A 9,021-nucleotide genomic window follows, 5' to 3' on the forward strand; every position below is an offset into this window, starting at 1 on the left:
GTGGTGCATTCATATTCAGTTTACTAGATAGATAGACAGACAGACAGACAGACAGACAGACAGATATTTCATAGTAAACTAATCTGAAACAACAGCTACAAAATAGACCTCTGCTTTCAGTGCATGTCATCTTATTTGATAATAGGACAATAACAATCAACAATCAGTCAGTTTCTGTCATCATAATTTATAAACGCTTTTATGAACACAGTTACTTAGGATATAAAACATGCTCAATGCCTGTTTCTGTATGAATTGTGGTATGTAGCTAAACCTTGAGACATCTTGAGAGCTCCATAGAGCTAAAGATAAAGACTATTCATAATTCTAATTAGCTGTTTATCTAGTGATAGAAATGAGCTTTAAAAAAGGGAAAAGGAAAAACAAAGAAATGTTAGTTCCAGGTCTATTAAATGTTGAAACAATAATGAGCTGACTCATGATTATTCCTCAGAAATTAAAAGCACTACCTGCATTATATTATTTGATAAACCCTCATGGGGAAATTCATCCTCTTCACTTGACCTACACTGACTAAGCAGTGAGCAGCAGCTCCCTTTAACTGAAGAAGAGATTACACCCACGGAAGGGAAACACCAGAAATTCTTGGAAATGTAAGGAGAGCAAAATGTGTCCATGTAAATTAACACCTCTCGTCTGAAGTACTTAGTGAAAGCAGTCAACAATAAAACTTTAATGCGACGTTCCAGTTGTGCTGTGGAAATTGTGGAAGGCGGGCTAAATGCACGCACATAACATTAAGTTGGGAGGGTGTCGCTGAGCAGGTCCTGCTAGTTTCAACGGTCCTGGCTTAATGAACAGTAACATAAATAATCTCTGCAGCCAAGTCACAGGTGCACACTCCAGGCTGCTGTTAACTCAGTCAATCTGACAAACATTGATCAAAGGCAAACTGGCTCAGGGATCCCATACAACACTGCTTCTGTGTAGGTTATCGGTCACAGGTTTAACTGTAAGAGAGAAACTAGTGAACACTAAAAATGCACTGCAATTTTAAACCAGACATACCATTTCATGCTCTGCAGTGACACAAATAATAGAGGTAGCATATTTTGCAATCCGGTGTTCTGAGCGCCAATTACATAATTATTATGTGAGCTTAAGGCAGGAGAATCCCGATCTGCTAAATTTCATCATATTTAAGTACAGACATTATTAACGGACATCCCAAGAATCTAAGTTTGGAGTAAATGCAGCCATTTAAATTTTTAATTAAGCCCTTATCTCATGGTGTGGCAGAGAATTTTTACGTACTTTTACATTTACGATCCCCATCACCCACTGACAATTCTGTCTTGTAAAGAACTAGATTCATGTTCTACCACGTCTTACTGTGAACTGAAAGAATCGCATGATTAAACAGGTCTGTCTGTTATTGCTCAAACTTGTTGTGCAATTAAAGTGTAATTAAAGGAAATCATTACATTTAATGAAATACTGAAGTGGTGGTCCACTCCTTCAAAGGTTTTCCTCATTACAGTGGCCCTGCAAGGTCAAGTGTATGTGATTCTGCTCTGTTCTCTATATGAGTTAGGTCTTTCTCATTACACTTCTTACCCACAGGGAAGGTTTGGCTCACCAACTTATTGAGAGTACTTAATGACAGCTGTCTCCGTATACATATGGCATTAAAATAGCTTTTAAGCAAATCCTGTTTCAATCATTTGAGTAACAGTCCATGATAAATTGATATCTCACACTGCCACTCATCGCTCAGACATGCTTTTTTATTTTACATATTTCATGATCCAACAAATAGAACGTAAATATTTTCAGTTTTCACTCATGTGTAGCTGATTGTGGCTAATGTATTTACTCTTGCTTCCTAAGGTGCAGGCTCATTTCACACCAAAAGCGATGCGTTTTTGTGAAAAATTCACTCTCGAAAAATACACTGTGGAAAAAAAACACATCAAGCGACGTTGTACATCGGGATATTAGAGCCACATAAAAAAATATTTAAATTGGTGTTAATTTAGAGATAAAACTGAAAAAATATTTTGAGAATAAAATTGAAAAGTACAGATTACAGTTCTTGTTTGAAGTCATACAACTAACACAGCTGCTAAAGACCACCCTGTACAAAATGCCTGTGCGTACAAGTTATTGAAATGACTTAATCAGCTGGGTTTTTTTTCCGAGTGAGCATCTGGTGTTTTCCACTGCCTGCCTGTGTTTACCTGTATCCGCTTTCTGGGTGGAGTCATTGTTCTGAAACTTACCCTGCTTACCTGACATCCATCCATCCATCTATTCTCTTCTGCTAATGGCAATCAGTGAGGCTGTTTAAAAGACCAGCCCTGCCATCATTGCTCCACCAGTCTGTCAGCTACCTCATGGTGGTAACTTGGCCTCAATGCTTCTTGTGATTTTGCTCATGCTTTGTACTTAACATGATTTCCCCCTGTCTACAGGTCTCCTCATCAAGTCATCACCTTGCTCACCTGCAGTTAATTATCTGGACACCGGTCATATCGGCAAGATTCACCACACCTCTCTGCATCTAATCTAATCTAATCCTTGGAATCTAAACTACTCGTCGTGTTCACCTACTTGTCCTCCTGCCCGCCTCCTCTGGATCGTCAGAAACATAAAGTTGGAACCTCACTCACTCAATCACCTTCCGGATGCTCACTCGACTGCCTTCCCTTAAAGCTTCACAACCTCCACCTGCAAGTAAGCGCTAAGATCAGTATTCTTGTCACCTTCTGGTACTCATTCCTCACTCCCAAGTCTAACTACACTCTCTACCTCTGTTGTAGTGCCTCATGTCAGAGACCCCACGTGTCGTACCCACGCCTTGTAATTGTTGTCCTTGTGTTTGCAATAAATCTTAGTGTTGTTTCTGCTTGGTCTCTGCGCTTGGTCCTCTCCCATGTACTGGCCTCCAGTCCCCTCTGACACTTTTTGTGTTTTGCGAGCATGTAACCTCTTTATTGCATGAGGATTTAACCATTGGTACCCTTGCACCTGTCCATTGTCAGCTATTTTTCACAAATCTGGCCAACTCTTCCAATATTGATGCAGCTTTCTGCACCATCTCTTGAATGTCATTATACTTAACACCATACTATGTTTATGGGCAAAAAGTAACTAAAGCCAATTTTGAAGTACACTCTTAAAACAGATGTGTTAATACTAACACGATTATTAAAGTGATGCCAATTCCTAACACAATGTGTCTACATCAAAGTGAGGAAACAATAAATTCCCATTTTTTCCCGAATATCTACAATAGAATTATGTTTTTACAATGCCCGTACAACTTTATCATTATAAGACTGAGCAATGAGCTACCAGAACTTTTTCTTTAATTTTATAGATTTATTTCTATAATCTAAGCCCAAAGATTTGTGCTTACAGATTTAATTCATTAACTACAGTAGTAATACTTTATCATGTAGAAAAACTGAGTACTGTTAAAATTGCACTTCTTTTCAAGAAGTCAGGGGATATCAGAGGGATTAAATATGCAGTTAAATTTCTTTATACTCGGGATTTTTACCAGTCCAGCCCACTTAAATTGAAGTGGGCAGTATGTGGCCACGGTCTATAATGAGTTTGACATCTCTGGTTTACAACAAATATAAACCACTGGTTAAGCTCAAGAACAGGAGGGTCAGATTAGACTTTGCCAGCAAGTATCTAAAACAGCCTGCACAGTTCTGAAGGGGGAAAAAACATTTGGACAAGTCACACAAATCGTAACTTGCACCAAAATGATGAGATGAGAAAAATATAGAGAAGTAAGAATTCTGGCGTGTGCAGGATTATACTCTTTGCTCAGATTCGAGCCCAACCTTACAAATCTGACTGAACTGTCCTTCAAAATGCAGTAAGCTGAAGACAGAAAGGAAGTATTCTTCCATGACTAAGTCAGGCAGCTAATTGCAATCCAACAGAGGATGCTGTTCAGTCAGGATAGACACACAACCAAGCAATAACTTAAGGTCCTTGTAGTAAAGGCCTAGCAGAGCATCTCAAGGGAAAGAAACACAGCACTTGGTAATGTCTGTGGGTTCTAGACTCCAGGCAGTCAAAACTGCAAAAGATTTTCATCAAAGTATCGAAACCAATCCTTACATCAGATATTATGTTGGTTTTTACAATTACATTTAAGCCTCTGAAAATGATGGCATATTAATGAAAAAGACTTCAATTCCTAATCAGTTAACACACCACTTTGGTTAAACCCCTTGAATTAAAGCTGAAAGTATGAACTTCACTCACATCTTGATTTGATTTAAAGTCCAATGTGGTGATGCACAGAGGTAAGATTACAAACCTGTTTCCTTGTCCAAGTACTATTTGTAGATGTTAGTCCTTGTCAGGCAACTTGTGTAGTCAGTGTGAAAATGGTCAGTGACCAACAAAAAAACTATACATACTATTACAGCACTGCCATTTCTATCTTCCAACAAATTATTTTACTAAACTGGAAAAAGTCAACTAAATGACTTGAATGGACAGCTGAACTTTCTATTATTAGAAGAGGGTGCTCTAATTCTTGTAGACAATGATAGGCCTGTCGTTTCAATGGCTGCTGAAACGCCGTGAAATCTTGCAAGAAGCTCAAACAAATTCTGAATTATTGAACATTTCTTATAGTCTATAACAGGGTCAGTCACACTGGTGAACCTGAATGTCTGTCCCTCTCTGGCTGGCTAAGTGACTAAGTGATGAAGTCACACCATTGGCTGGTGAAGTGTTTCGCAAACTGACCACTCTTCACTCAAACAGTGAAGTAGCCATCAATAGTGACATTTGATGCACTGAAAAGATCCTTCACAGATTTACCACCATGCTGAGCACTAAGCAGGGTTCAAAAGTCTGGTCAGCATAGAACTGAATGGTTTTAAACTCTGAGTCCGAGTCAGAAACCAAATAATATTTCAGTTCAAGCGGATTCTCTGCTTCCAAGAGTTTAATCAAGAACATCAGTGCCATTTCCAAATTCTTTGTTAACAAATGATCTTTTCATCCATCAGTTTCTTAGATTTAGATTTGCAATAAATTTAAAAGCTGGATGCTTCTTGTTCGAAGTTGCTTCATCTGAAGCCCAAGCTCACTAATTAGGAGTACGCCAATATCAGGTTGCCCTGGGCACCAGCCTTGGATAAGCATTTGTGAAGGTCATCCCACTCAATCAGTTTGGCTTGTTATTAAGTCAGTCTAAAATTCATGACTCACAACACTTTCATAGGCTGTGAACATCTTAACCTGTGACTCTATTTCTTTTAATTCATAAATAATGAACAGATTAGAAGGGAAGGTATGTTTGGGTCATTTGAAAACAAACACAGGTTTATACCCTAAGAGAGCAAAGCAAAACATACCCTTAAACATCCTACACATCTTTTGTGATGTCCTGTCCTCCTTTCACTTTGATTAAATCTCTATTACCCAGATGGTGTTTTGCAAATTTCCCACACATTTCTGCACACTTAAAGTATATTAATTTCACATCTTTCTTTTTAAATCAGACATTCTCTTCTATCAAAGCAGCAGCTTTGAATTACAACTAGAGGCTGACCTCCTGTGCAGATTTTTTAAGACAAGATGTGACCTGAATGTGGCATCTAAACTTAGCCATTGGCATACAGTCAGTTACATAGTGAAATGCACTGATATCTTTCAAAAGCAGGCACAATTATATGGTGTGTCAAGCTTTGTAGAATTAAATTCATTTTAAAGTTTAACATATGTCTTTGTGCTCTACTGGTTTAATCACTGTGTCATAGGAGCGTACACATTCTTGTACATGAACACAGCAAGAGCCTTATACTTTTTGCAAATATAGGTGTAAATCAGTGCAGGAACACAAACAAAAAGCCTGGAATAACTTAATGGAATCAAACAGCAAGCCTAAGACTTAAGACAGATTGTGCTGTAAATGATTGATTATTGAATAAATACGACAAGCATATGAGGCAGCCTATAGTGTCTGATTTTCATCCTTCTTGAAGCGTAGGTAGGACTCCTGAATTTGATTCTTCTCTTATGCTCTGGTGCCACACTGCCAGAAGCAAGGAAATCCAAGTAAGAATGAACAGCAATGTGACAGGCTTGAAATTTAAGTGCTGGATGAAGGTAATTTTAAAAAAAAGAAGAAGAAGAAAAAGAAAGAAAAAAGGCTATACTGAGCTGAACATCAGTATAAGCATGAAAACCCTTCACAAACAGTTGTCAGGGTAACAATTTAACCATGTTCTGATTTTTCGCCAGGAAACGTACACATTTTTTTTTTTATTGAAAGTTTTGTAATTATGACAGACATCCACATGAAAAAAAACAAAAACAGTAAAAAAACCAAACAAACAACTCATGGTCATCGCTTCACTCTCATGGTATGTTTAGACCAAACACAAATCCCTCTTTTCCCATGATTACATATAGAGATACAAAATTTGAGCCTCAGTCATCTTTATGGACCGCCAGCCCTGTATCATTCAGCTTTGATATGGAAACAGAAAAAAATAGGAAGGGGAAAGTTTGTAAAATCAAAATTCATTCTATATCTCACAAATGTTCATTTCTGTACAGATTGTACCTTCTTATTTTCCTTTGGCTTTGCTAAAATATAACGTCTTATTGCAGATTATATTCTGCCACTGAGAACCTCATAAGCTCTTTTATAAAAAGGTACTTTAATTTAGCAATACACACAAAAAAACAAACAAAAACAAACCCCCCCCCCCCAAAAAAAACCAACATACACATTTTGATGTCATTCGTGACATAAAGATCCTGAATGAAGATCTGTACCTTAAAGTGTTAGTGATTGAAAAGCACTGTCTTCAAGTTTACTCAACAAACAATACAATGTTAAATGTAAATAGACATGACAAATGAATGCTTCCAGTGTGGAGATAATTTAATGCACAAATAACACTTGAATGAATGAGGGTCCAAGCACCACCTATGTGACAGAATCCTGCCAAAATGATTGAACTACTGAGTCAGTGATTGAATTATCAGCAAAATAAATGTACTGTATAAAAGTAAGTGAATAAAAAATGCACTAGTGCCATGCTTGGCACAAGTGTTTATATAAGACCACATATAGATTATCTTGTTTCATGAGGTGAATACATGAATGCATAAACCCACTTTAAAAAGATGCACCTTCGTTGTTAGCAGGTTATTCACATCCTAGTCAGATCTGCTTGTTTGCAACCAGTTTCATTTCAGGTGCTCTTGCAAGAGTGAGTTGGTCATCACTGAAAAAAACTTGCTGCGTTTGCATTCATAAATCTGCAGATTGTTGGCAGAAAACTTTCCACTCAGTGCTTTTCTGAATTGCGACCGCAAGCAAGAAGTCTAGCTCATAGTGTTATAAAGTTGTCAGAGTAGCTGACATGACCACCAGAGACATGAGAAACTATCACTCGTGATACATGACCTACAGCTTTGAAAGCCACCAGTCGATATCTTTGTTTTCCAGTAATAAATAAAGAGGGAAAGAATGTCATCATGGCTGTGCATTTATTCAAGTTGAACAAAAAATTATCACTACTTGTATACCAGGACATATATAAATACTGTGTTGGTCTGACAAGACCAGTATTTTTTCTCATCTCTTTGTTTTTTGTTTTCTTTTTTGTTCTGGGGGGTTTTCTGTTTTTTTCTAATAATGCATTCTTACTATGACCAAAGAAGGCCATGTGTCTTTAAACTTTGAACATAATATAAGACCTGAAAGCTTTTAGCAGTGAGTTTTTGGGTTACAATGACACTGTGAGACCAGTGGCCCACTTCTTTTTGTTTTTTGGGTGTCAAATATGTGGCCCGGGGGCCAGAATTGTGGTTTTTTGTTTGTTTGTTTGTTTGTTTGTTTGTTTTTATTTTATTTTTTACAATCCAAAATTAAATTATCTGTTTTTCAAAATTTAGCCACAGTGAACACATTTTATGTGAATTAACAGAAGCTTTCCATTTCATAATTACAGCACAGTCTGGCCAATAAGCTGCCAGCACTTTTTTCTGTAATTTTACACATTTCTCACAATTTAAGTCTCAAAGAGTTGTGCTGACAAATTTCTTCATTTGCTGCAGCAGCATTTCTTTATCATGTACAAAAATTGAGATTCACTGTGAATTTCCAGGTCTCCCTTGAAAAAGAGGTTTTTAATCTCAATGGGATCTTCCTGGTTAAATAAAGGTTAAATAAAAATAATAATAATTAAAAAAAATCTTGTCTTTAAATTTAAATAGCGAGAGGTTAAATGGGTAGTTAACTTTCTTTAGACAGAAAGGGGAGCTTCACCCGTCTGGCCCACTAGAGATCAAAGTGGGGTGTATGTTGACCACGATGGCTTTTGTGATCTTATGTATGCAGTCATGGGTTGATTATAAGGACATTAGTTACCCTCTGACTCTTCTTCTAGCTTTGCTATGATACTGACATTTTTGCTTGTTTGTCTTTGTTTTGTTTTCTAAGATAAAGTGCATTTAGGGGGTGTATGTTTGATCCACAGCAACACAAACACTTCTAAATAGTATGGCGTGTATTGTATCTCTTTAATTATATAAATGTGCTTCAGGAATGACATTCTTCCCTTTGCTAGGTGTTTTATCTGAAGTTGTTCAGTACAACTATACCTGTTCTACAAAATGAAACACAGCTTGGAAACTATTCCCTTATTGAACATCACTGAGAATACAAATATCTGCCTTTACCCTCAGGTGCTCCATGTCATGAACAATGAAAGTCTTTTGGAAAAAGGAGAGAAATCTGAGAAGTACAACACACGAATGCACTTGAGACAATCTGGCCACATACCAGACTGCTTTTGATTTATAGTTTGTTTTTTCCCCATCCCTTTTTCTAGAATTTTCCTGCATTACTTAAATGGGAATACTTAATTGTAGCTTCTTTTTAAGCTACATTTTTCTCATCTGTGCATGCTGACTACATAATCACACTAAGACAACAATAGAGGGAAGAATGTGGTTTAATACATCAAAACATGTTACAGAAGCAAAGTGATAAAATAAGCA

This window comes from Copadichromis virginalis, linkage group LG4 (genome assembly GCF_057382275.1).
Source record: "Copadichromis virginalis isolate Kocher_CV1m ecotype Utaka linkage group LG4, C_Virginalis_male_GT1.1, whole genome shotgun sequence".
Lineage (NCBI taxonomy): Eukaryota > Metazoa > Chordata > Actinopteri > Cichliformes > Cichlidae > Copadichromis > Copadichromis virginalis.